Source organism: Palaemon carinicauda, chromosome 1 (assembly GCF_036898095.1).
Source record: "Palaemon carinicauda isolate YSFRI2023 chromosome 1, ASM3689809v2, whole genome shotgun sequence".
Classification (NCBI taxonomy): domain Eukaryota; kingdom Metazoa; phylum Arthropoda; class Malacostraca; order Decapoda; family Palaemonidae; genus Palaemon; species Palaemon carinicauda.
Window position 1 is genome coordinate 80,446,118 of NC_090725.1, and position 26,636 is coordinate 80,472,753.

General features: G+C 43.6%; 1 protein-coding gene across 1 annotated transcript in view; it reads right to left on the bottom strand.

Annotated features, from left to right (window-relative positions):
- LOC137649298 (nuclear RNA export factor 1-like) overlaps positions 1-11,240 on the bottom strand; it is a 53,972-nt gene extending 42,732 nt beyond the window's left edge. Inside the window, exon 1 of the mRNA XM_068382287.1 lies at positions 11,125-11,240. The gene's annotated coding sequence lies outside the window, so the exon portion shown is untranslated. The remainder of the gene's footprint in view (positions 1-11,124) is intronic.
- Positions 11,241-26,636: the final 15,396 nt, after the last annotated feature.

The window sequence follows — 26,636 nt, forward strand, 5'->3', positions numbered from 1 at the left end:
GAGTCCCTGCACCTCACAAGTTCCTTGCACCGCAAGGAACCATGTGGCCTACGTAAGCTTGTGTGTGAAGGAAGAAGTGTGACCCGTCCTAGGCAGTTGACCTGGAGTTCCAGAAGGAACTCTGGGTTAGGACGTTCCCAATACCACCTCGTCAGGGTATGGGGGACGCGACAGTATTGACTCAATACTCGGAACACAAGGAAGCATGGTTTACCTGCAGAGGTTCGAGGTCAGCTATGCAGAGACCAGGATGCTGCTTCCCCGTAGAGGGGATGATGAAGAAAGAAGTAAGGGCCAGACATACTTCTTTCGTTCATGCAGACTAAAACCTGATAACAATGCCCTCAACCTTCTGCTACCTGTCCAAAAAGGAGCCTGAGGTTAGACCAGCTGTTGTGTAGCCACCACAGAGCGATAGAAAACGTATCGAGACTCCTGTGGGTCACGCCCTGCAGGAAGCGGGCTGCGAAGGTCATCAGACGCTTCCAGACTCCAGCTTGTAGCACCTGCGTCACAGAGTAGTATTACTCGAAGGCGAGGGACGTTGCGATGTATCCAACATCGTGCTGTAGGGCGACGTGACGGGGGAGGGTCTGAAGACAGGTCGAGATGAATGTCCTTGAGTCCGGGCTGAAGAGGTATACTGGTGACTCTCCCCCCATGTCCTCCTTGTGTTCCCAAATCGGCTGCAACTGAGGCCAAACTGCAGCTGTTCCCAGCGCTAACCTCTCGATTCCTGTACTGGCAAGAAAGAGAAGGTCTTGGGACATCAGACACAGAATGGAGACTCAAAATCTTGAATGAATCGGACCGAAGGGTCGGGACCCTCAGATTCTGAGTCTAGCCAACAACTCAGGAGCGAGCCTGAATGTTGCCTTCTCCTCTTCCTTAGAAAAGGGGGGGAGTAGTAAGAGACCAAGAAGATTGCTTACACACTGGCCGTGGCCAGAGTGAGCAGAAGACCCAAGGCGGAATACAATCCGAGGCCTGTCGTAAAAGGGTCTTGAGAAGATCTCTTAAAGGACTAAAAGTCCGAGCCATGCTCCAAGTTGGAGGTCTTCCTCCGACTAGGGCAGGGACGATCGTAGCTTCGCATGAGCGAGGATAGATCCAGCGGGCAGGAAAAAGTTATTCCTTTAAGCCTGAAGGTCAGGGAAAGGCTGAGCGACAGGCTTCATTGCCAAGAGCGGAAAGGAGTTTCCTCCCGCCGAAAGGCAATAAGACCGTTATTGCTGGAGAAGAGGCCTCACGGGAAGAGGTATATCTCCCACGGCACCAACCACCTTAGACTCTTCACTTTGCCTGGGAGACCCCTGTGGATGACTATCGCAGATGACGCGACCTCCGTACCGCGACTGTAGCGGGTTGTCTCTTCTAGAGGAGGAAGCGTAGTGTCTCCAGGCATGAAGCCGAAGCGACGCCCCGGTTCGGGAGAGATGTCGCAGTGTGGTTGCTTGAGTAGTCTGCGCCGTGGGAGAAGCTCTCCCGGGAGTTCCGTCAGGGGAAGCAGAGGGTCCAGAAACCGTTCTGCGCATAGTCCCAGTGGAGCTCTCCCATTGAAAGGTTGACAGACAACCTGGTTTTGTTGAGACCCATTGTCCGCAGACAAAAAGGAGGGAAGACGCAGGCGTCGAAGTTGTCCCACCATCACCGGAATGCATCTTGCCAGAGTCTCGGGGTCTGAGACTGGGGGGAAAACTAGCGGAAGCTTGAGGTTCCAAGCTGTCGCGATCAGGTCCCCCAGACCAGCACTTGCTGGTTACCCAAGGTCAAAGACCCTTAGGTACACTCTCTCTATGAGGCTCTGCTCGGATAGTCTGAGAGAAACATTCCCCTGCCTGGAATGAGAGAGCCGATGGTGGAATTGAGAGAATCTCAATCATCCCGGTATCTCTACTGCAAGATGTGAAGGTGTGAAAATGCGTCCCCTGCTGGTTAGCATGAAGTCGACACGCAACGGGGCGACTTGGCAGGAGCGGTAGGATCTGAAGAGGGGCCAGACTAAGGCCCTTAAGCCTGCCTGAATGATGGAGAGGTATCCTTCAGGTCTTGACCATAGGCCTGGACCGGAACATGCCCCCCCCCCCCCTTTCCTTTGACGAGTCCGAGAACCGCATCAAGAATGTGGGGAAAGGACGAGAATATCCACTACCATCAAGAGGCTCCATAGGTCAACCCCAATTGCAGGTTTAATAGTTCCGCTGGTCCCATAGGGCCAGGGAGTCCGGTTAAACATTGGCTGAAGCCACCGGAACTTGGATCGCCCCACATGGAACTTATCCTGAGGCGACCGTTCGGACTATAAACGGGTCAATGAGGAAAGAAGAACTAGGAAACGTTCCAAGGTAGGGCTGAAAACTCTGCTTGACTGAGAACAGGTACTGCGACTCTCCTCAGTCTTGCCACAGTCAACCGAAAGGAAGGCTCGGAGGATGTGGTAACAGAATCTGGCGTCCCCAGGTGGTCACCCATCCAAGTACCGACGTTGCTTAACCTCGCTGGACGGACGAGAAGCGGGGTTTCCAACGTGGTAAGGCGGTTGACTCAATATCATGGCCAGATACTCCAGATGTTGAGGCAGAGGAAGAGAAGGCTCCAAGCAAAATACCATGAGTCCACACTCATGGTCAGCATTCGGAAGCTTTTCCCGGCGCTGAAGAAGGTCGAAACCCGAGCCTACCGGAGTTGACCAGCCCTCCAAACAGCAGAGGAGGCGGAAGTCTGCACCTGAGCGGCCAAAAGGAAGGCAGGGAGAGTTCTCTGGGGAAACACACCTGCTATGCCACGGCGGGATAGCCACACTGCATCATAAGCAGGAATACTTGCAGTTTAGGCTGAATTCGACGAGCACCCTGGAAGATGGATGGAATGGAAACTGAAAGTACCCGTCCTTCCGATCCAGGGTTAAAGGAGTCCTGTCGCCTCGTTACCAGTCTGATCGATTCTGCTGGTCTACGCTGGCCGAAGTTTGTTCGACAAACTTGATCAGGGCTGAGAGGTCGACTATGGACATCCCCTCTCAGATCCTTCCTTACAAGAAAGGATCGACTGAGGGGGCCGGGGGTGAAGCCGTCGATGATCCTAAGGAAGACCTTCGCCTAAGGTATGGATCATTCTGCCCAACCGGGCAACTCTGCTGATGCTATGGCATAGAGGTTCAGAGACACTGAATTCGCTGACAGAGACGGCAGGCGCGATATCCTTGGCTACTCACAGAGATTGTGCGGGAATGGGCATCGGGAAGCTGTCATTCGGATGAGTAACCTTAAGCATCCTCCCAGCGAAAAAACCTGCAATCCTAGAGTTCGTGAACTCCTTTTAGGGCTATGCCCCCCCCCCGGGGGAGTCTCCCGTGCCATCTGTTCCTGACAGGAGGAAACTGCAATTGGACACCTTGTCCCAGTTGTCGTAGCCGATAACTTAGGCCGACGTGGTTGAAAGAAAAGGGAGCTGGAGCCCTGCAGAGTCTGGAAGAAAGCGCCTTGGAGGAGTGAAACCGGAAGTCGATTTACTCCGCACAGCAGATGTTTAAGTCTCTGTCCTTGGGCAAAGACAAAACTCTTCTCAAGGATGGAAGGGTGTCTGAGGTCGTTGACCTCCACAGATGAGACACCCGAAGGAAGCCTTCAGTCAGTGCGTCCAGATGGTACAACATCGAGCTTGTCCGCAAGTAGATACTTAACGACGAAAGGCCAAGGTGCCTGAGCTCGAGAGGAGGAAAGTACCCTTGATCTTCCTGTAGCTTCCTTGAACCAAACCTCGGGCCGTAACCGAGGAGGGAAAGAACCTGGTAAGCTCCCAGAGGAAGAGGTAAGCAGTCACCCCTTGTCCGATGGAGAAATCTTCAACGGAAAGCCCCCCCGCCAAAAATCCTTCCAGGGCGGGAGAAGGAGAGAGTACTCGTGCAGGAGTGGGGACCCTCGAGACCGACCTCTTGGGAACCAACTTCGCCCTGGGGGAAGTCACCACGAAGTCCACTCCTCTCTTTCTCTTCAGCGTAGGAGAGACAGCCGCTGGTTTGTTACCCTGGCCGGTGAGTGCTGGTTTCATAACCCTCATTAACGCCCGTGCCAGCGGATCAAACCATGTCTGCTGCTCCAAGGACACAGAGTCCGAAATCCTCGCTAAGGTGAAAGGGATCGGGCGATCCTTTGGAGAGGACACGACGGTTCCTGCCTGAAAAGAAGGTGGGAAGAATGCTGTACTGACCTGTCTTCGTCCTGCACTACCAACCTGTGCTTGGATGGAGGTGATCCCGAGTGCCGCCTAGGAGCAGGCGTCCCTGCTGCTACCACCGGCTGTGGAATTCGCCGCGAACTATGGTCGCGCGAGGGCGAACGGTCGCGCAAAGGCGAATGGTCGCGCGGGCGCACAGGCGAGTGGTCGCGCGGGCGCGCAGGCGAGCGGTCGCGAGGGCGCGCAGGCGAGCGATCGCGCGGGGCGCGCAGGCGAGCGATCGCGCGGGCGCGCAGGCGAGCGATCGCGCGGGGCGCGCGATCGCGCGGGCGAATGGGCGTGACGGCGAGGGATCGTGCTGCCGCGTAGGTGAAGAAGATCGCTGGCGGTAAGCGATGGCGAGCAGCATGTGTAGGTGAATGATCGCGTGATAGGGTGCGATGGTGATCAGCATCCGCAAGAGGGCGATCGTTCAGGGTTGTGCGATGAGGAGCAGCATGCGTAAGCGGGCAATCGTGCAGGGTTGTGCGATGGCGAGCAGCATGCGCAGGTGAATGATCGCGTGAAAGGGTGCGATGGTGATCAGCATCTGCAGAAGGGCGATCGTTCAGGGTGGTGCGATGAGGAGCAGCATGCGTAAGCGGGCAATCGTTCAGGGTTGTGCGATGGCAAGCAGCATGCGCAGGTGAATGATCGCGTGAAAGGGTGCGATGGTGATCAGCATCCGCAAGAGGGCGATCGTTCAGGGTTGTGCGATGAGGAGCAGCATGCGTAAGCGGGCAATCGTTCAGGGTTGTGCGATGGCGAGCAGCATGCGCAGGTGAATGATCGCGTGAAAGGGTGCGATGGTGATCAGCATCTGCAGGAGGGCGATCGTTCAGGGTGGTGCGATGAGGAGCAGCATGCGTAAGCGGGCAATCGTTCAGGGTTGTGCGATGGCACGCAGTTGAGGGTCGCGCGATGGCGATCAGCATCCGCAGTTGAGGGTCGCGCGATGGCGATCAGCATCCGCAGTTGAGGGTCACGCGATGGCGATCAGCATCCGCAGTTGAGGGTCGCGCGATGGCGATCAGCATCTGCAGTTGAGGGTCGCGCGATGGCGATCAGCATCCGCAGTTGAGGGTCGCGCGATGGCGATCAGCATCCGCAGTTGAGGGTCGCGCGATGGCGATCAGCATCTGCAGTTGAGGGTCGCGCGATGGCGATCAGCATCCGCAGTTGAGCTAGTAGCTGGCGAACCATGTTCCTTCAGAAGTGTTGGAGAACGTTGGCGTGCCAGCTGTAACACACGTGGGCGATCCGGAGATCGCTGGCGAGCTGATGATCGCTGACGAGCTGACGATCGCTGGCGAGCTGATGATCGCTGACGAGCTGATGATCGCTGACGAGCTGATGATCGCTGACGAGCAGAAGGCTACGCGTGGAAGCCTGCGTAAAGAAGAGTCCTTGACCCCGACCTGAACCGAAGTTCTAGATCGCGAGGGCGAACGTGGGCGCACAGGGCACGTAACAGGAACCGCAGGGAAGATCATCTTGAAAGCGCTGACGAACAGGAGAGCGCTGACGAACAGAAGGGCGCGCAGGGAAACCCTGACACGCAAGGGAAGAACCCCCGTGGGGGCAACCCTTTGCCCCGAAGGGATCGTTGTCCGCCGGGAGACTGATGTCCGTCGGAAGACCGCTGTCCGTCGGGGAGACTGATGTCCGTCGGAAGACCGCTGTCCGTCGGGAAGACCGTTGTCCGTCGGGAAGACCGTTGCCCGTCGGAAGACGAGATTAGACTGCTGTCCATCTGCACCAAGACGGAAGATCGAGAAAAAGAAGTTGTAGGCTGCAAACGGAGATTCAAAAAGGCGCCTCAAGCACCCTTATAGGGAGATGAGAGGCCCTTACGACGAGGCGGACGGAGGGCCTTACGGCGAGGGAGGCCAACAGCAACAGCAACAGAAGAAACCTCCGAAGAGGAGTCTCTATGAGTGTACTCTCTCGCGAACGAAAGAGAAACACTTCGTGGAAGAGACTGGTCAGCCAGTGACCTAAAAGGGGCAATCCTCCGAAGAGGAGCTCCTGCAGTTGCCCAGCCCCTTGAGCGAAACTGCAGGTGCGACCGCTCAGCACCAAGAGCATAGTCGCACGAAAAAAAGGCAAGAGAAGAACCCCCCAAAAGAGGAAAAGCTCAAGCCTGGACAGGAAAAAACTTCCCTCGGAAGGAAAGTTATCCGCCCAAGGAGGCAAGCCTCCTGACTGTTCTAAAATGAACTGGAGAGCTGTCCGTCGACACGGGAGTACTACCAGTAGAAGGAGACACGCCCCTGACGACAATACAAGGGGGGAGGCAGCAACAGCCGAATCCCCAGGACTCAACCAGACAGCTCACACCGTTGCTATATTACAGAAACGAACTAGATCGGTAACTGTAAAAAAATAAAACAAATAATATTAGTACACATTCATTCCCCCGGGAAGGCTCCGAAGAGGAATCCCGAGGAAAAGGAACAAGAATTACACAACAGGCACGTGCCCTCACAACCACTTACACTCGCGGAAGGAGAGCTGTAACCAAAACAGAATTATAACAATTATAATTATGTAACTATGTAATTATGTAATTTGAAAAATGAATGAACACTAAAGAAAAAACGAAAACCCCGAAAGGAATCGTTCTACAAGCTGAAAAATTAACAACTACAATTAGATTCATAAACTAATTGAGACAAAATGTACGGCGTAGCAACCCCACCCACACGGGAAGGAAGCTACAAGGGCGTAGTAAAACATAGTAAAAGGGTGAACGACCTCAAGAGAGAGAGAGAGAGAAAGACCGAAGTCAAACTCGATCGCAACCCATAAAATTAGGCCGTGGTGGCCTAACTGCCGAGGCCTCCACGTAGATATCGTACACTACACACACACATCTGAAAAGGAAACTTACTTATTTCTATACTCAAATATATATACAAACATGAAAACATGTTTACATATATATTGAGTAAAAGAAAAGTAAGCGATTAAGTAAAGACAAAACAGACAATGGCTGCCAAGCGAGGACCAAGACAGAGACGTCTGTCACAGTCCGAGCCAAAAGTGAAAGTGAGTATTCACCTGTGTGTGAGGGGGAGGAGGGGTAGCTAGCTACCACTCCCCTACCCCCCCGCTAACTAGCGCGGGGGTAATACACCCTCGTTAAATTCTAATGGCTCGCCATTTCAGCTACGCTAAAAGTAATAACCCTTTGTAAATAGCGTGGTTTGTATTTCGGTTACGGAACAAACCCCTATTAAATAACATGGTTTGTATGTCAGTTACAGAACAAAAAAAAGATTTCAAGAAAATATGAAAAGGAAATCAATTATGCAAAAGCCCCAACTCAAAAAACGGAGTACATCACCAAATAACCGTCCAAAACAGAGTAAGTTTCGAGAGAATTTCAAATTGTTTCAGCCAGCAATGGCGGCAGAGAAGATCTGAAGGGTTTGGTATAGTTCGACCTGTCTACTGCGAGGGCGCTAGTGTACACCTGACATATCTGCGATAGCCGCGAGATTTTGAATTTCTGCCAGGCGTCTAGGGACTTTAGCCATTCTTATATAACCAGCGGGTAAGTTTTATGTTTAAAAACAGCAACATACACACTGTAATGAAAAGAATATACATACATATATATATATACAATTTACTAGTTTCATATACTGTACTGTACATTTTCCTTATTGATTCTTTACCTTTACAATTTACATCTAGTAATATTTCTATGCCCTCAGTTTCATATGTATTTCTACTTATAATCCTTGTAAAATGAAGAGAAGATGCAAAAGGGAGTTGAACGGACATGCAAGTCTCCTATTAAGTAAATGATCCTTTCCAGAGACCGACTTCGAGTCTAGTCAGCACCAATGTTTAAGGGATAAGTCAGACCAGGACCAGGTACAGTGTACTGTATATAGGTAAATATTAACTGGATAGAAATTATTTTCACACACCAAGGCCTGCCTGAACAGACCTTTAGTGTCTGATGGAGGGCGAGAAATAAACCCGTAAAAGTAAGTATGATACTTTATATTTTTCCTAATAGCTATTTTGTTTTTTTATGTATTTCTGACCATGATTATTGGGGCAAACCACCCATTCATGAGTATTTGGACCCCCTTATATAAAGACAATTATGTGGGACCCAAGTGGGAAACCGGGGTCTTCTGGGTGGGGAAATGTCATAAACAAGAGATTTGCAGCAATAATAATGGTCAGAAATGCAAAATAAGCACAAGATAACCAGTTGGAAAAATATAAGGTTCATGTAAGTGGATGAAAATAGGCCAAAACGGGATTATTCAACACGTTTGAGATTTGCAAACGGGTACAGAACCTAACACACCCACCTAACCTAACCTTGTAGTTCCCAGGTCACAACCCAGGTAACAACTGCTGGCCGGATCCCCCCTTCCCAGGTCACAAACTAAAACTAAATCACAAATAATTCCTTACATTATGATAAACTAAATCACAAATAAATTCTTACATTAAGAAAAAGTAAAACACAAATAATTCCTGGGATGTGTGTAGAATGGCAGCCACCTGTATGTATGATAGCGGCCGCCTTATTTTCAACTTTATCGGAAACTTGTATAGAATATTAACTGTTCAGAATGTTATAAATACCCAGGGTAAGTACTTACTATACCGATATACAAAGATTAAGAATATGCTTGTGTGTATGAGTGATAGCGGCCACATGTATGTATGATGACTTCCGATTAAGAATAGGCAAGTGTAAGAGGGGTCGCAGAGGACCGGTAGCCCCCCGTGTAGGTTTAAGATTAATTATACGGCTATGTACGGGGGGTCGCAGGGAGGCGTTAAGGAGAGACACGTCTTGTAGGTAAGGTTAGGTGGGCCCATTCAAGTTAGGCAGTGTTCTCTTCTAGAGTTTTGGCAGAACATTCTTTTGTAGAACAACAGCCACGTCTTACGAACGGTTAGAAAACAGGAAGAAATTCCCGTTTTCTATGCCCGCGGGAGGACCTGGCCGCTGATCTACAAAGGCTCCTAATTCCTCACCTTACGATTGACACCGTCTCTTTTTTTTGTTTTTTCTTTGTTTTGGCAATCTTTACAGAAGCTTTGCAGTAGACATTGACCTGGTTTTCCCTAAAAATTAAGTCAGAATTGGACCTTAGAGGTATTATTTTGCTGTTTTTTTTTTTTTTATTTCACATGAGTAACAATAGCTTTACACTGAACAGAGAGCATTTCCATCAAATCAATTGCCGACAAATATAAATGAAATTATACTAAATTTTGAAATAGATTGATGTACTTCCCTTAAGTTCCCTCTTGGGGACGTCTTTATGCTATGATGATTAAGTTGAAACAACAGGGGAAGGTGGAAAAAAAACAGCTGTTGTAGAACAACATCCAGGAAATTACGAAGTACAGTACTTGTAAGCTTTTAATTGGTTTAAAAAAAAAACCCTGACAGGTACGTCATTGTAAATACACAGAAACCAAGTATGCGCAATAAGTCCCCTTCAGTCTCTCAGATGTAAACAACGGACAGAGTGAAAAACTTATTTCACATTTTAATTGACCGATATTTAAGTTATTCTGTTATGCCCCAGCCCCTATTAAACATATAGAGAAAAATATCAACCTAGCCAGCACCCGTCCATTTCTTATACCGAATTCCAGTTCCGCTAGTAATTAAAGTATCATATATTTGGCTATGCCAAATCTTCATCACTAAATAACTTTGGTATGATACCCAGTAATGCATTTTATTATGTTACATCTTTGTTGTCTGGATGTCCTGTATTTCCTTCACACCACCTGCTCAGTGACTAGATTTTTTTTTTCTCCCCAGTGTTCTTTCATTATTCAAGCAATTTCTGTTCCAACATATTTATCATTGTCATCTCCATTTTTTTTCTCTCTTTCTCCCTCTCTTTTTGTTTGCTAATATGTATGTTATCATCATTGTTAAGCGTTAATTCTATTGTGATTTTGTTACCCAGACCTTAGAACTCTGTGTTCAACCTGCTAATTGATGTTTATAATATATCACTGATATTATTGCATATCTCATCTTTTTTATTTACGATGTCAAAAGTGTAAGATCACTGTACCCTTATTGTAACTCTGCATATGGCTTTTGCTGAAATAAAGATGATTATTATTATTATTATTATTCTATGGTGCTTAAGACTTATTTTAGTCTGAAATACAATAATATGCATTTAGTTTTGGGATTTAGTCTTAGATACCTTGCCAGGAGTGAAGACGGCTGGAAAGCAAAACACAGTGGTAATTTTGTATTGTATTACAGGGTGAGATTTCGAAGAGAAAATATATGTTTTCCTATAGTAAATACCGTGATTTAACTGAATTTGATGTTCATTTCAAACGGAAACAAACAGATCAACCAATTCGGCTAACTTTAAGTTGCCGAATTCCAACCCAAAACCCCGAGTTCCCACTGGGGGTCCCCCATTATTGGAGGATATAGATGTATATATATTTCTGAAACTATTCATTTGCGACGGGAACAAATGTCATTTTCGAAGGGAGCGTAATTTTTTCTACAAGAATAAGTAGCTGTTTTCCTAGGTTACATTGCCATGTAATACACTACAAAATTACCGGTAAGGCTACGGCTCTTAGGCTAAGTAGGTGGTGGTCTTTTTTTTTTTTTAAATGTTTTTTTAATCACACCCATTCTGTCCCAACAAGCTAAAAAAGCTCCCTAATAATGCACTAAACTATAATTAAACATAATTTTTAAAGGTAAATAGATTGTGGCCCATGACATAGGCTTTTCTACCGTAAACCATGAGTGGTCTATAACTCTATATAACAATATAAATTCATTCCTCATCTAGGCTACCTTTATTACCCAATACAGATGTTACATGTAACATCATTAAACGATAGTTTACGAGTAAAATAAATACAAACCTTAAATACAACGAGAAATAGAGAAATTAAATCTATGGGACACGCTACACCCTCCAACCAAGCACGGCACTTTGTTTACAATTCTTCTTCTTTCTTTCTTCAACTGATATTATACAAAACGGCTTTCTTGTTTCAACTGCTATTATACAAAACGGCTTTCTTGTTTCAACTGCTATTATACAAAACGGCTTTCTTGTTTCAACTGATATTATACAAAACGGCTTTCTTGTTTCAACTGATATTATACAAAACGGCTTTCTTGTTTCAACTGCTATTATACAAAACGGCTTTCTTGTTTCAACTGCTATTATACAAAACGGCTTTCTTGTTTCAACTGATATTATACAAAACGGCTTTCTTGTTTCAACTGCTATTATACAAAACGGCTTTCTTGTTGCAACTGCTATTATACAAAACGGCTTTCTTGTTTCAACTGATATTATACAAAACGGCTTTCTTGTTGCAACTGCTATTATACAAAACGGCTTTCTTGTTTCAACTGTTATTATACAAAACGGCTTTCTTGTTTCAACTGTTATTATACAAAACGGCTTTCTGGTTTCAACTGCTATTATACAAAACGGCTTCCTAAGAAGATACAGATTTATATTTCAATAAAATAATTGTCAAAACTTTATTTTTTTTTATAACTTCGACCTGAATGACTATACGCAACGTGATTTAATTGTCATGTACATTACAAAGACGAAAAAGTAAAGATGATATTTGCAAAATGAAGTTACTTTACATACTCTACTTTACTTCAAGAGCTCATTTATTGTTACATTCACATTATCAAAGCACTTTGAAAACAACAAAGTCTTCAGATTCTTATTAAAAGCCTTAATACCTTCAGTTTCTCGGATGTCCAGTGGAGGCTTATACTCTTGGGCCGCATATTTGAAAGCTCTGGAAGCTGGAAGACTGGAAGTTCTGGAACCCACAGTAGACATAAGCCTATCTTGGTTCCAGTAATTTGAAACCATCTGTAACTTGTACAGTATTATTATTATTATTATTATTATTATTATTACTATCCAAGCTACAACCCTAGTTGGAAAAGCAAGATGCTATAAGCCCAGGGGCTCCAACAGGGAAAAATAGCCCAGTGAGGAAAGGAAATAAGGAAATAAATAAATGAAGAGAACAAATTAACAATAAATCATTCTAAAAACAGTAACAACGTCAAAACAGACATGTCATAACTATAAGCCTATCTTGGTTCCAGTAATTTGAAACCATCTGTAAGTATTCTTATTCTTGCGTCAACACGATTTATTGATTGCGCAATATATAGCAATACATTCAAATATTTTGAGCGTCCAGTTCTAATAACTTAATTGGTTGTTGTACATTTTCTAAACTCAATTCTTGTCCGAAGGAAGTCATTGGTAATCAATTATTATTATTATTATTATTATTATTAATTGCTAAGCTACAACCCTATTTGGAAAAGCAGAATGCTATAAGCCCAGGGGCTCCAACAGGGAAAATAGCCCAGTGACTAAAGGAAACAAGGAAAAAATAAATATTTTAAGAATAAAACGAATATCTATGTAAACTATGAAAACTTTAACAAAACATGAGGAAGGGAAATTATATAGAATAGTGTGCCCGAGTGTACCCTCAAGCAAGAGAACTCTAACCCAAGACAGTGGAAGACCATGGTACAGAGGCTATGGCACTACCCAAGACTAGAGAACAATGGTTTGATTTTGGAGTGTCCTCCTAGAAGAGCTGCTTACCATAGCTGAAGAGTCTCTTCTACCCTTACCAAGAGGAAAGTAGCCACTAAACAATTACAGTTCAGTAGTTAACCCCATTGGTGAAGAAGAATTGTTTGGTAATCTCAGTGTTGTCAGGTGTATGAGGACAGAGGAGAATCTGTAACGAATATGCCAGACTATTCGGTGTATGTGAAGGCAAAGGGAAAGTGAACCGTAACCAGAGAGAAGGATCCAATGTAGTACTGTCTGGCCAGTCAAAGGACCCCATAACTCTCAGCAGGTGGCTGGTGCCCTGGCCAACCTACCTACCTACCTATAGGAGGACATGATCCTTTCTCGGGATGGGACTCCTTTTATCAGTCCTGTTCCTCTGTTAGATTATGCTTTGTAGTTTCTCAAGAAGCGTAGTTGGGAGATTATGGTAGATGCAGTTGCAGTGGTCAATCCTGGTAATAACACAGCTTATCACAGGTTTATTTACAATATATTCATCCAGGTACTTTTTTTATAAAAGCAATGTTTCTATTATATCCAGCAGTTATTTAATAAATGATTTATTGAGCGTCGAGGGACAAGTTACAGTAAAAAATAGACCTAGATCACGAACCGTGGTTTGCAAATAGTTAAGGGATCACGAACTTTACTAGATATCGAGACAGAGTTGTTATTTGTGTTTATCGAAATATCACCTAAGTTTCTTAGGTTGTTTTTCTTTTCAACCATCATAATCTCAGTTTTATTTTCTTATAATTGTAGTTGTTCAACTGTCATCCATTCCCTAAAACTGGTAAAAATTTGGTCTAGAGTTTCAGCAGTGTCGTCCATAATATTTACGGAGAAGTAAAATCGTGTATCGTTTGCAAACAGTTCAAACTACAATCCGTACCTTCGGTAGAACAATAGTATAGATACAGAATAAGATTGGACCCAATACACTCCCCTGGGGTAACCCTCTATTTAATAGTTCATATGATGAATAAGAATTTCCAATTTGTACATGGTAGTCATTTTGGGTGGTATTCAAAGGCTTGATCTTCAATACCAATGGATCGTAGATCATTTAGTAGCAGTTCGTGCACAACGGTACTAAAAAAAAAAAAGAAAAAAAAATTATCTCTGTGGAGTATGATTTTCTGTAGGCAGACAGGTTGTCTGGCAAAGCTTCTATTTCTTCTCAGTGACTAATTAGATGTTAGTATGATACAGAAATCAATAATGTCATGTGGAGATTGTGTGCATACATTGTTGGCAATCGTGTACATGTAGATCTGGCGTGTGAAGAAAATTATGCCTATTATGACCTTTCAGCAGAAGGGTCATGGAAGGGTATACGTGTGAAAACCATCATATACGGGAGGAGATAACTGGTGAAGACTATACAACTTTACATCTTGTGCGTGTACATATGGACGTGCACTTGGTGTTGTGAGGGCACATAATGAGAAGCTGCTGAGAACTGACTTGTTTATCATCCGAGACATTCTGTTTATATACAGGAGTGCGGACGTAAAAGAGGAGCCCGGGTTGGGCGAGATGACCTTCGTCGCACAAAGGTCAAGCCTGACCGAGCATTTGTGTTTCTTATGAAACTACATACAATGTCTGGAACATCAAATACATGAAATGGCATAATATATACATCGGTTGAAAGACCGGAAAAATCTACATACATTGGTGTACTGTATATACAAATACAGTAGGCCGTAATAAGTACTGTTGAGAAATGATAAGTATAAACTTGGATTTCGGTGAACCAAAATCCGACAGAATGATTTCTTTACAAGTACTGTACTCCCACTCAGACAAGAATTATTTTACAATAATTATTGTTGACAACGTGGCATTTCAATCCTGGTATCTTCGAGGAGGGTGAAGTTGGCCCCGGGTTCTTGAGATCTGGGGACGAGGGCCATTGTCGGAGGCTTATACCTCTGATGTGTCATCCGACAGGATGCCTCTCTGGGCGGGGTTCCCTGGGGGTTCGACTGGCTGTCGTCGAGGCTGGTTGCACCAAGTGGGAGGATGCTTGTTTTGGGGCGGCACTCGCGTATGCACCTTTCTGGCATTTGCGGCATCGTCGTCCACCGTCAGGAATGTGGGTTTCAGCCTGTTGATGGTGACCCTGTCTTCTTGGCTGTGGATCATGAAGAAGTATGGCTTGGGGGCGGTTTTCCCAACGCGGTATGGACCCCGGTATTATTATTATTATTATTAAATGCTAAGCTACAACCCTAGTTGGAAAAGCAGGATGCTATAAGCCCAGGGGCCCCAACAGGGAAAATAGCCCAGTGAGGAAAGGAAATAAGGAAATAAGGAAAAATAGAACATTTTAGGAATAGTAACAACATTAAAATAAATATTTCCCATTTAAACTATAAAAACTTTAACAGAACAAGAGGAAGAGAAACTAGATAGAAAAGTGTGCCCAAGTGTACCCTCAAGCAAGAGAACTCTAACCCAAGGCAGTGTAAGACCATGGTACAGAGGCTATGGCACTACCCAAGAATAGAGAACAATGGTTTGATTTTGGAGTGTCCTTCTCCTAGAAGAGCTACTTACCATAGCTAAAGAGTCTCTTCTACCCTTACCAAGAGGAAAGTAGCCACTGAACAATTACAGTGCAGTAGTTAACCCCTTGGGTGAAGAAGAATTGTCTAGTAATCACAGTGTTGTCAGGTGTATGAGGACAGAGGAGAATCTGTAAAGGATAGGCCAGACTATTCGGTGTCTGTGTAGGCAAAGGGAAAGAACCGTAACCAGAGAGAAGGGTCCTATGTAGTACTGTCTGGCCAGTCAAAGGACCCCATAACTCTCTAGCGGTAGTATCTCAACGGGCGGCTGGTGCCTAGGCCAACCTACTTCCTACTTCCTATGGCCGCATCGGGGGGTCGACGTGCGTCATTCCTGACAAGACGAAGCTGTAGGTGTCCAGGCCCTTCGGTTTGAAACGCTTGGGCCTGTCGGTGAAGGTCCTCAGACACGGCGTGAATTTCTCAGTGACCTCACGAAGCCACGTGATAGGCGTGTCCTGATTGGTGTTATTTGTTGGCAAGAACTCCTCAGGTACGGCCATTGTCTTTCCGTGCACTTTCTCCGCCAGGGATACCTCGTCGTTTGCTCTGGGGGCGGTCCTGAGGCCGAGGAGGACCCATGGTAGTTGTGATTTCCAATTTCATCGGCGCAGAATGCCATAAGGGAAGCTTTCAGTGAATGGTGTACCCTCTCTACCATGCCGTTGGCCGCGGGGTTGTACGCCGTCGTGCAGTGAAGGGATGTTCCTAGTAGGCGAACCATGGAGACACACAGCTCGGGCAGGAACGCTGGCCTGCGGTCGGTCATGATGTCGTCGGGTACTCCAAAATGGCTGATTCAACTTGACAGGAGTGCTTCTGCGCAAGCGTTGGTTGTGGCTTCCATCATGGGGGTGGCTTCTGGCCACCTGGTGGATCAGTCTATGATTGTGAGAAGGTACCTGGCATCTCCGGACTGTGGGAGGGGTCCCACGATGTCGACGTGTATGTGCCCGAAGCGATGCCTCGGTTGAAGGAAGTCCCCGACGTCGGATTCTGTGTGACGACTGATTTTGCTGGTTTAGCATGCCATGCACGTCCTAGCCCCTTCGTGTGAATCCTTTTTTATGCCGTGCCAGACAAATTTTTCAGTCATCAGCCGTGCCGTTGTTTGTCCGAAGGGATGCGACAGCACGTGCAAGATCTCCAACACCTGTTTCCGCCAGGAGGCAGGTACCCAGGGACGAGGGCGACCGGTGCTGGTATCACAGGGGAGTGTTGTGGTACGCTGCTGTCTCTGGGTCAGCGGCTTATTCTCGGGCAAGGTCCACGTAAAAGGGTTAAGGTCTACCTTTTCCGTTTATCCCTCTCAATTCAAAAGTCCAAATGTCTCCTGGGAGTAATATACTAAAAGGATTTTTGAGCCTTTTTAAAGATTATCTCATGGTGAAGCACTACTATACTTTTAATTAGGCATACTGTGCTTGTTTTCGCATTAATTTATAGAAATTTGAAAAGGATTGTGTTTATGTAGGCAGAGATAAAGTGTGATAGAGATATAAATAAGTTAATAGAATTATTGATAGCTACTAAATTCATCCTCATCCATACTCTACACCTTTGTTTTTTCCCATGAAGATAATTCATAACACTTAATCGAAATATTCTATTTTTTCCTTTGTTTCAGTATCTTTATTATCTGAATACAAGATACTATTGCATGAATAACGCAGAATACTGTGTGGTTTTAAAAGCGAAGTATGCCACTGTATGTGTTGAAATAGGCGAGTCAACCCTCGTGTCAACCGTACATGGGAGAAGACGTAGCATTTCTGCAATGTAGGGATAGATATTTTCCCCTTTCCTCACAGTGTGTAATGGTAAAATGAAAAAAATAACAAATTGGAAAATAGTTACTATAGCATAAAATGGATTTTGACATAGGTAAAATCTATTTTTGGGTGAGATAGCCATGTCGTCCTGATGGAAGTTCCTCATTGGCAGCTTCTACTTGGGATATTTCTGCGAGTGATATACCAGAGAAATTTTATCTTAGAGGTATCAACAGAGTTCTGTCCTCTGGTGCGAATATCCCGAGAGATATCGTGTATAAATCAGGGACGTGTTAATAACGAGCCATAGTTATCCTTCCCCAAATAGAGTTAACCTTATCTCGAAGGATAAGGGATAGGGTAGGAAACGTGGGCGAGAGAGCCGTTACAACTCCCGATCTCAAAGATGTGCTACTACTAACACGCTTCCTGTTGAACCATTCCAGGAGCAGCCAGCGCATGACACGAAGTCCCACACTGAGAAATAGGAGGGGATAGAAGATAACGGGCGGGCTATCATGACGACGGCTATCTCACCCAAAAATAGATTTTTCCTATGTCAAAATTCTTTTTTTGGGCTTGAGCCATGTTGTCCTGATAAAAGTGTACCAGAGAATTATCATTCTCAGTTGTGGCTGAAGAGTTTTAACCCTATAACTCCAAAGATATAAGCATATTCCTACAGCATTGGTACTATGGTACCAAACGATGAGAGTAAGCAAGAAGTTTGTACAAAGGTAGGAACAAAGTAAATCAATAGCACAGTCCCACTCACTGTGAAGAACTTTGTCTCCAGTAGATGAAAAGATCAAAGTCAATAAAAGGAGGGTTAAAGAAATTTTGATACACTACATTTATTTCATACTGTATAGACAGCAGGTCCAAAGAAAGGAAAAGCAAAAAGTAATATTCATCTTTTAATGATTCTGAAAGTACATACATGTAGTAATAATAATACAAGATATACAATATATATATATATATATATATATATATATATATATATATATATATATATATATTATATATATAAATACAGAAAACCTGAGTTTTCAGACCTCAAATTGTGAAACCGAGTTGTAATATAGTAATATTCATGACATAACAAGAAAATATCACTTGTAACTCATTACAACATTAAAAGGGCCTATGGAACAAGAGATCATAATCCCCTTGCACAATGTAGACTGACAAGTCCCAATTATCCAGTCCAAACGAGTCTGTGCAGAACACTTAAGAAGCTGGTTTAAATTACACTACCAGCGGCCACCACAGTGTTTAATCTCTTCCAACTGACGTAGGTAATGTTCGGAGAACACACTTGAAGATTTCTATCCTGTGTAAGCCTGTAAGCCAGAAAAGGGCATAGATTGGGAAAAATTTAAGGAAGAGGCATATTTTCTAGGGTCATGACCCGCTGGAATACTTTCTGGGTCGGCCCTTCTGATGAAGTAGGTGAGTTTGGACCTTACCTGCTTTAGGGAAAGGTTAGATCCTGTCGACTCCCCTTTAAAAAGTTGACCGCCTTTAAAGGCCCATCTCTTTGATATGTAGGCTTTAAGACTCTCCCTTGGCACTGAGAATGGCCCCCAGCGTTTCGTGGGAAGTCCGTTTTTCGCCAAGAATGCAGGATCTGGATAAAGGTTTACCTCTCTCGAATGCGAGAATTCAATGTGGCCATCATCCCTTGAAAGGGCCACAATCTCACTGACTAGCACTAGAAGCCAAAATACCAAAAGGATAACATTCTCCCATTACAAGCAAAAAGATAGACTTTTGAGTAAGACCCCTCAGAGAGGCAGAGGTGTTATCTATCGAAGAGGCAAAGTGCAAGACTTTATCTAACGACAATAAAATAGCCATAGGAGGAGCATTAGGTTTCAGTTTAGCACAAGCCTTCAGGATCTTATTGAATAGATCGCAATTGAGTTCGTTATCAAAAGCATACGCAATCTGTCAAGTTAGTGCCGACTTACATGAGGCAATAGTTGTAGAGGCTAGACCTAGATCGTGTAAAGAAATAAAGAAAGAAATACAGAAGTCCATAGAAATACAAGAGGGCTGATAACTTTTCACGAACGCAACCCATTTTTTCCAGGAAGACATATATTGTCGTTTTGTGGTGTTGGACTTGTACTCTTCTACGAAGTCAATTCTTTCCCTCGCAACTCCGAATTTTCTTTGACCCGCGAGAACGAGAAAATCATTAGCCGAAGGGTTTTCGTTATCCAGGAGGAAGCGAAGACAGTTGTCTGTTGAACAACCTGGGACAGCACTGGAGACGGTAGAGGGATCTGGAGGGGTTTGAGTTCCAGAACAAGAGGGTACCAATTGCTCTTGGGCCACTTCGGAGCTACCAGAGCTGCTGTTCCTTTGAAAGTCTGCAGTTTGCTCAGTACTTTCAGTAGGAGGTTGAATGGAGGTAATATGTAGATGTGAGACCACTGGTTCCAATCCAGACATATCACATCCATTCCTGTCACTATCTGGATGCAACTGTAAGGTCTTGAATATTTGAAGACCATGAATATTGCAATACAGTAAACGACATTGACGAAATCTAGGACAAACTGGTCCCGGATTTTACTCAATGTCTCCAGAGAGCATAAGAATTAATGGTGATAAAAAAGATACATCATAATTAAAAACCAAATTAACAAGAATGATAACAAGAACAATATGTACAGAAATAAAAATAAAGTGATTGATCAAAACCATACATTATAGAAAAAAAGCTGGAAAAACTGGTCAACATGGAGGAGCCGATACACCATGCAAGGCTAAATACCCTTCAGGATAGCCACTTCAACTGATGCTTTTTGATGCCCTACATGACCCCGGTTGAGGGGGGGGAGGCAGATTCTTTATGCTGGCAAAACTTATCCCAGTAGCTGATGCTTGTTGCACTCAAAGATGATGCTTTGAGGAAGGCTGCCCGCCAGAATTCGCGCAATAAATGCGGGGCTGTGGGGAACACTCCAGTAATGGGAGTGGTTCTGGGGATCCCAGGCATGCCTCACTTAATGCAGAGTATAAGCATCGCCCAAATGAGTTGTACTAGTACCATTTTGTCGTCTTTTCATGGATAGCTGCAGAAGTGTTCTGAGTGGAAGAACAGAGCTTTGCTTAATTATAATACTTTTTATTAGTATGATAAAGTACCAGCTGAACTCGATTGAGTCCCTTGTTAGGCTGGGAGGAACGTAGAGAGTAGAGGTCCCCTTTTTGTTTTTGTTTCTTTGTGTATGTCGGCTACCCCCCAAAATTGGGGGAAGTGCCTTGGTATATGATGTATGTATGTATAAAGTTGGTTAACTGTTTGATGATATTACACATTAATTTTCTATACAGCTGTTACAAGATATTAAATGATGTTTGAAGGTATTAGGTGTTGTTTCATTATGTTCGAAGATATTAAATACTATTTCATTATGATTAATGATGTTTGATGGTGATGTTCTTTCTTGTGATTTCTTTGCATATTATGGCCATACTTATTAACTATTATTGTCACTATTTGATAATGAGTGTACTGGATCCAGGTATACCCAAGAGATACAAAAGTATCTATGGAGTGAATCTTGAGGATATGTGTACATGTGATGATTTTCCAAGGAATTTTATTTTCTTTTTTTTCGTGAAACGTTTCTTTTACGTAATTTTAACAGGTTGCTGTGGCCTGATTGGTAACGTCTCTGCCTGGTGTTTGCCAGTCGGGGGTTCGAGTCCCGCTCAGTCTCGTTAGTGCCATTAGTGTTTGCAACCTTACCATCCTTGTGATCTAAGGTTGGGGGGTTTGGGGGAGCCTATAGGTCTATCTGTTGAGTCATCAGCAGCCATTTGCCTGGCCCTCCCTGGTCCTAGCTTGGGTGGAGAGGGGGCTTGGGCGCTGATCATATAAAATATGGTCAGTCTCTAGGGCATTGTCCTGCTTGCTAGGGCAATGTCACTGTCCCTTGCCTCTGCTATTCATGAGCGACCTTTAAACCTTTAAACCTTTAAATTTGGTGTGTTTTGTTAGTAATTGTCAGTTCTGGTTAGGAACATAATGACTGTGTAATGCATTTGTGTTTACCAGTATTACATCCTAGATCTCTTTCAGACTGAGAGTCCAATGAATGAGCCAGAGTGTAAGCTTAACATATGAGGGCCTTCAGTATCCTTGTACGGTGACTGCATTCACTAATGGACTGTAGGATATAGATAAGTCAAGTATTTTGAAATACAAAGATTATTTTCTGCTGTAAAAGTTGTAATTGGCAATTTGCAGTCACTGTCCTCTATATGTTTTCTTAATGAATTATACATTATTCATACATGTTCATATATGAAGTATATATATATCATAAATAGAGACGTGTATTGTTGATTAATGATTAACTCTTTTTTGAATGATTTTTACCGTGTTCACTGGTAATAGTATTTTTAATGAATTTGATATGCGAGTTTCATTTTTTGTTGATAATTGTTCACCAGTTTCCGTTTGCTGTGAAATGTGTTAATTATTACATATGAATTTTTAATTCAAGTCTTCTAATTTTCAGTGGGGTTTTATTTTGTTTTGTTTTGATTCTTCTTGAAAGTTAATGGCATTCCCTTTATTTAAAGTAATATTGAATTCTGCAAGGCCCAGAGTGCCTGAGTCTGGTGGAGGGGGATTTGTCACATGTAGAATAACTAAAGTAAAAATTAAAAAAATTAATGGGGTTAATTTAAGTCGCAAGAGGTAGGGCAGTGGTTGCTGACCTATGACCTCATCCCCAAGATTCCAAGGTATTGTAAACTCGGTCACAAGCCACTGGGCCTGAAGAGAGAGTTGCATCATTACTGTGGAATGTAAACTGTTGTCATTCTTTTACTTCCCAGGTTAAAGCATGAGGGAGGTTGGACATAAGCTGGGGCAATGTAGATCGGGGCGACCTAGATGGCAGATGTCACATAGCAAATGGATACCACCTATCTTAGTGGAAGCACCTGACCCCCATAGAGACAGGTGCCATAAAAACTCGCCTTTGGAAGTAGAGCGAGAGGAGTCGGGTGCGGGAGATGGCTGCGTGCCCTCGTCGCTGCTGGGCGATCATTACGCCCAAATGACACTCCACTAGGTTGCGATCTTGGTAGTAAATTTTACTTTTGACTTATGACGTGAGACAAGTAATTTGTGTGCCCCTCGCTCTTGCCTGACTTGGATAGAAATTAAGACTAATGTTTAGTTAATAAGTCACATTTGGGACTTGAAATAAATTGCTATTCTACTGATGGAAGATTAACAGTAACTTGCTCTAAGTTGACTCTCCCCGAGTGTGTGTGTAATTTTCAGGTTAACTACCTGTTCCAGCAATTTGAAAGTTAGTGAGTTATATTTCTTCTGTTATGTAATTCCCAAGATTTAAAGTCCCATTTCACTTGAAGGAGATTTCTTCTCATGTTTCTGTGAATATTAACTTAAGACAATAAATCCTCTTACGATGTAAAAGTTGTCTAATTCACCACCTCTCATCATTTATTATGTAATTGCCCCCTGCCATGTGACACTGTCTTGTACGGCTCTCATTATCTTAATGGCTAACCCCCCCTTCTCATGATTTAATGATAATGACCATGTCTTTGGCAGATTTACTTATCTGCTGTCTTTCATTTCCTGTGGTTTTCTCCCTGATTGTGGACTGTTTCCTTATAGGATTGTCCTAATTTCCCTTGTTGACTGGACGATGCCTCTGCCTCTTTGTATCGACATCCTTAGTGTGTTGATGCTATGAATAGCTGCTGCCTTAGGCCGGCCTGCTACCACCCAGGGAGCAATTGCTGCCGGCTTAGGCAGGATGATTTGTGAATTATTCACCTTAGGTTGTCTAATAGACTGACTGGGATTATGGGTGTTCCGTTGATGGGACATTTTCCTCCATTTTCTACCAAATTATGGGGGAAGGGGAGTTCCCCCATAGCCCACTCACATCCAATGCTAGAAGAACTCAAGCCGACAAAACTGGAGGCAGGGACAGAAGGCAACATTTCTGCAAGGATAAACCAACCTGGCAATGGAGCCAAAATTCCACAGTAAGTGGTACATAGCCCAGGATGAGAAGCTGCAGTCATAGACTAGGCAACTACTAAGGCAGCAGAGGATAACCCCAAGGGGCACTAGCTCTCAGTCTGGATAGGGTTAGGTCATAGGAAATATTGGGCAGGCAAGCCTAGGCTACAAAGCAGATGAGAGAAACTCAAATGTTAGGGTAAATAGACTGGACAAAAGAACTGTAGTTCCTAAGACAGTAAAGGGTTATGGCCTAACTAGGAAGGGGAAAGGGCAAGTAAACCACCCAAGAGTGGTCTCTAAGGAGGCTGAGAGAATTAATTCAGGGAAGGAATAAAAATCTCATCTACCTAGGGCCAGACTAGATAGCCCACAAGCTATCCCATCCATCTATATAGCAACTAATGACATAGCAGTCACCAGGGAACTGGACTGGGAGGGGGAACAAAGTTCCACAGAAAGTAGATGCACCAGAAGACACAAGGGGTGGGGGAGGGGGGAGGAAGGGAGACTCGGAGATTGGTGAGCCGGCAGGACAGGAAAGCCTAAGTGTGGCATTACAACTAATATGCCGTTCTAAGGGGTTTGCAGTAGGAAGGCACAGACAACGAATCCTCACAACCAGCCGCTAATCTACCAAAAGCTAAGAAGGGAAGCCTAGGAATGGGTAAGATGGCACTAAAGGGAGGTCTACTAATATGCCGTTCTAAGGGGTTTGCAGTAAGAAGGCACACACAACGAATCCTCACAACCAGCCGCTAGTCTACCAAAAGCTAAGAGGGAAGCCTAGGAATGGGTAAGATGACACTAAAGGGAGGTCTACCCATCAGCATTAGAACAAGGTTAGTGAATTCTAAGGGTTGGACAAGAAGTAGACATAGGGAATAAGTTTCCATAACCAGTGCTGCCTGGCCAAACACAGGCTAAATGGATGAGTGAAAAACAGTCACTCTAGAACAACTGCAAAATACTATCTAATGCTCCAAGAAGGATCTTCAGGAATGCTACTTCCCACTGACACATCAACAGCATGGGAGGATGGGCAGCCTCACGAAAACCATAAGGTTAAGTGAAAGAAGGTGATGGCATACAAGTACATATTTACCAGTCATGGCTGACAGCCAGGGAAAAGTTAGCCTAAATCAAGACTGATAAAATATGCATAAGCAGACAATAGTAAATGAGGGGGTGACTCATAATCATACCGCAATGGTAAAAGAACAAATTAAAACACATTCTTACAACACTTTGACAAAATAACTAAGCCTTTCTGAGCGATTTGGATACACGAGTTGCCAACAGCGACCACGCGCCACCCGCGGGCAACATAAAGCATGCACATTTTAAGAATAACTGGGTAGATGCAAAATTCTCCAACACAGAAGGAAATGGTACTCAACTTAGTCAATGAGGAAGAAGCAGATGCATCCATGATCACAAAATCACTCAAAAAAGCTATAAAAACACACAAAAAAACTCCAATCAACCGTCAGGACGGCGTTACAAGAAGGAATAGTGACCCAGGAAATGTGTTTGCAGTAGTACACTGAGACACTGGGATCGGAGGTTGTGACGGCTCTCTTGCCCACATATCCAATCCTATCCCTTATCCTTCGAGACAAGGTTAACTCTATTCGGGGAAGGATAGCCGTGGCTCGTTTTAAACACGTCCCCGGTGTATACACGATATCTCTCAGGATATTCACTCCAGGTGAAAGAAATCTGTGATACTTCTTGGATTAAATTCTCTGGTATAGCAGACTCAAAAATATCCAAAGTAGAAAGCTGCCTTTGAGAAACTTCAATCAGGACGACATGGCTTGAGCCCAAAAAAGTAGCCCAGTGAGGAAAGGAATAAAAAAAAAAAACTATAAATTTAGTAATGAAAAATTAAAACAACATATTTTAAGAATATTAACAGCATTAAAATGGATACATTCTCTGCTTGTTTGCATGGACAAAATCATCAATAGAGATGAGAGCAAATGATTACATTTAGTGAAATTAGTAACAAACTGAAGGACATAAAGTGATTCATACATGTCTTTTTTAGCACTTTTACCCCCAGGCTCTTCGGAAATTTCCAACCCTTAACCCCCAAGGGGTTATTTTTTTCCCAGCACATTTGGCAGTATATTTTTTTTAAATTGCTCTAACAGCCTTAATTTTGTCATAGAGAGGTCAGGTTGGTCTCATTCTCTTGGAAAATGCCTGAATTTTTTTCAAAAATTTATATAGCATTTTTTTGCAAGGACGTACCGGTACGTCCATGGGGGTAAAGAGATGGGTTTTGTGAAACGTACCAGTACGTCCTTTAGGGATAAAAGGGTTAAGTAAATTTATACTATTTGAAGAAAAAATTCTGAGTAAATTTTGAAAGTATCTATAACATTTTTTGATCCTGTGGGTCGTATTAGTGAGAAGTCGGATTACACGCTTCGCCAATCATAGACTGGGATTATTCCTCCAAAGTTCTCTATTCTCTCCTCCCACTGCCACCAGTGTAGGATTAGTACCCTCACCAACCTTTTTACTTTAGTGATATAGACTACACAATTTGGGAAAGAAAGACCAATCTTCTCCTATATAATATAACAATAAAGCAAAAATTGTTTTGATACACTAATAAGTCGAAAGATTGTGAAATGCAATCAGTTTATCATTATAATATAAAAAGTATTTTGGGTGCTGTGATCAGATCAGCTGATCTGATCATGGCACCCAAAACAATTAGATTGATAAAATACACCCAAATTTAAAAACAAAAGCACATAAATATTTTATTTAAGCACAATTAACTATTTAAATAATCGTAATTTTCTAAAATGCAATAATGCTTCCGATATGAATATATTCCAAAAGAGAGAGAGAGAGAGAGAGAGAGAGAGAGAGAGAGAGAGAGAGAGAGAGAGAGAGAGAGAGAGAGAGAGTAATTGGATGTACAGTTTTTGTTTATACATTTAAAAGATACAATTATCGTCAAGTTATTTAAGTTTTTAGTTTATAAAATAAGCTATTTTTGTTCAAGAAAGTATACATAACATACTGCGCAAAAGACAACACGTAAGAAGTTGTGTCATGCTTCTAGAGTAGTGGCGTAGGCCAAGTCTTGAACAAACACACCAAACACTTACAGTAGGTTCAGTTAAGCTGCATAGTAGTAATATTACTGTACACTATCCCTAAAGAGGAACAACTTTTGTCAAACAGAACAGTAAGGGGATGATGACCAATCTGTAAACTTTACCTTAGCACAATACTGTACGGTAACGTTACTGTGTCCAGTACATAGTGTACGTGTGCAAATGTACTGTATATTGTACATATGATTATAAACTTTTGTAGAAACCAAATTAAAACAATATTAGGCAGTATTTACTGTGTTATTCATCAGCTCAGGCACCCACTT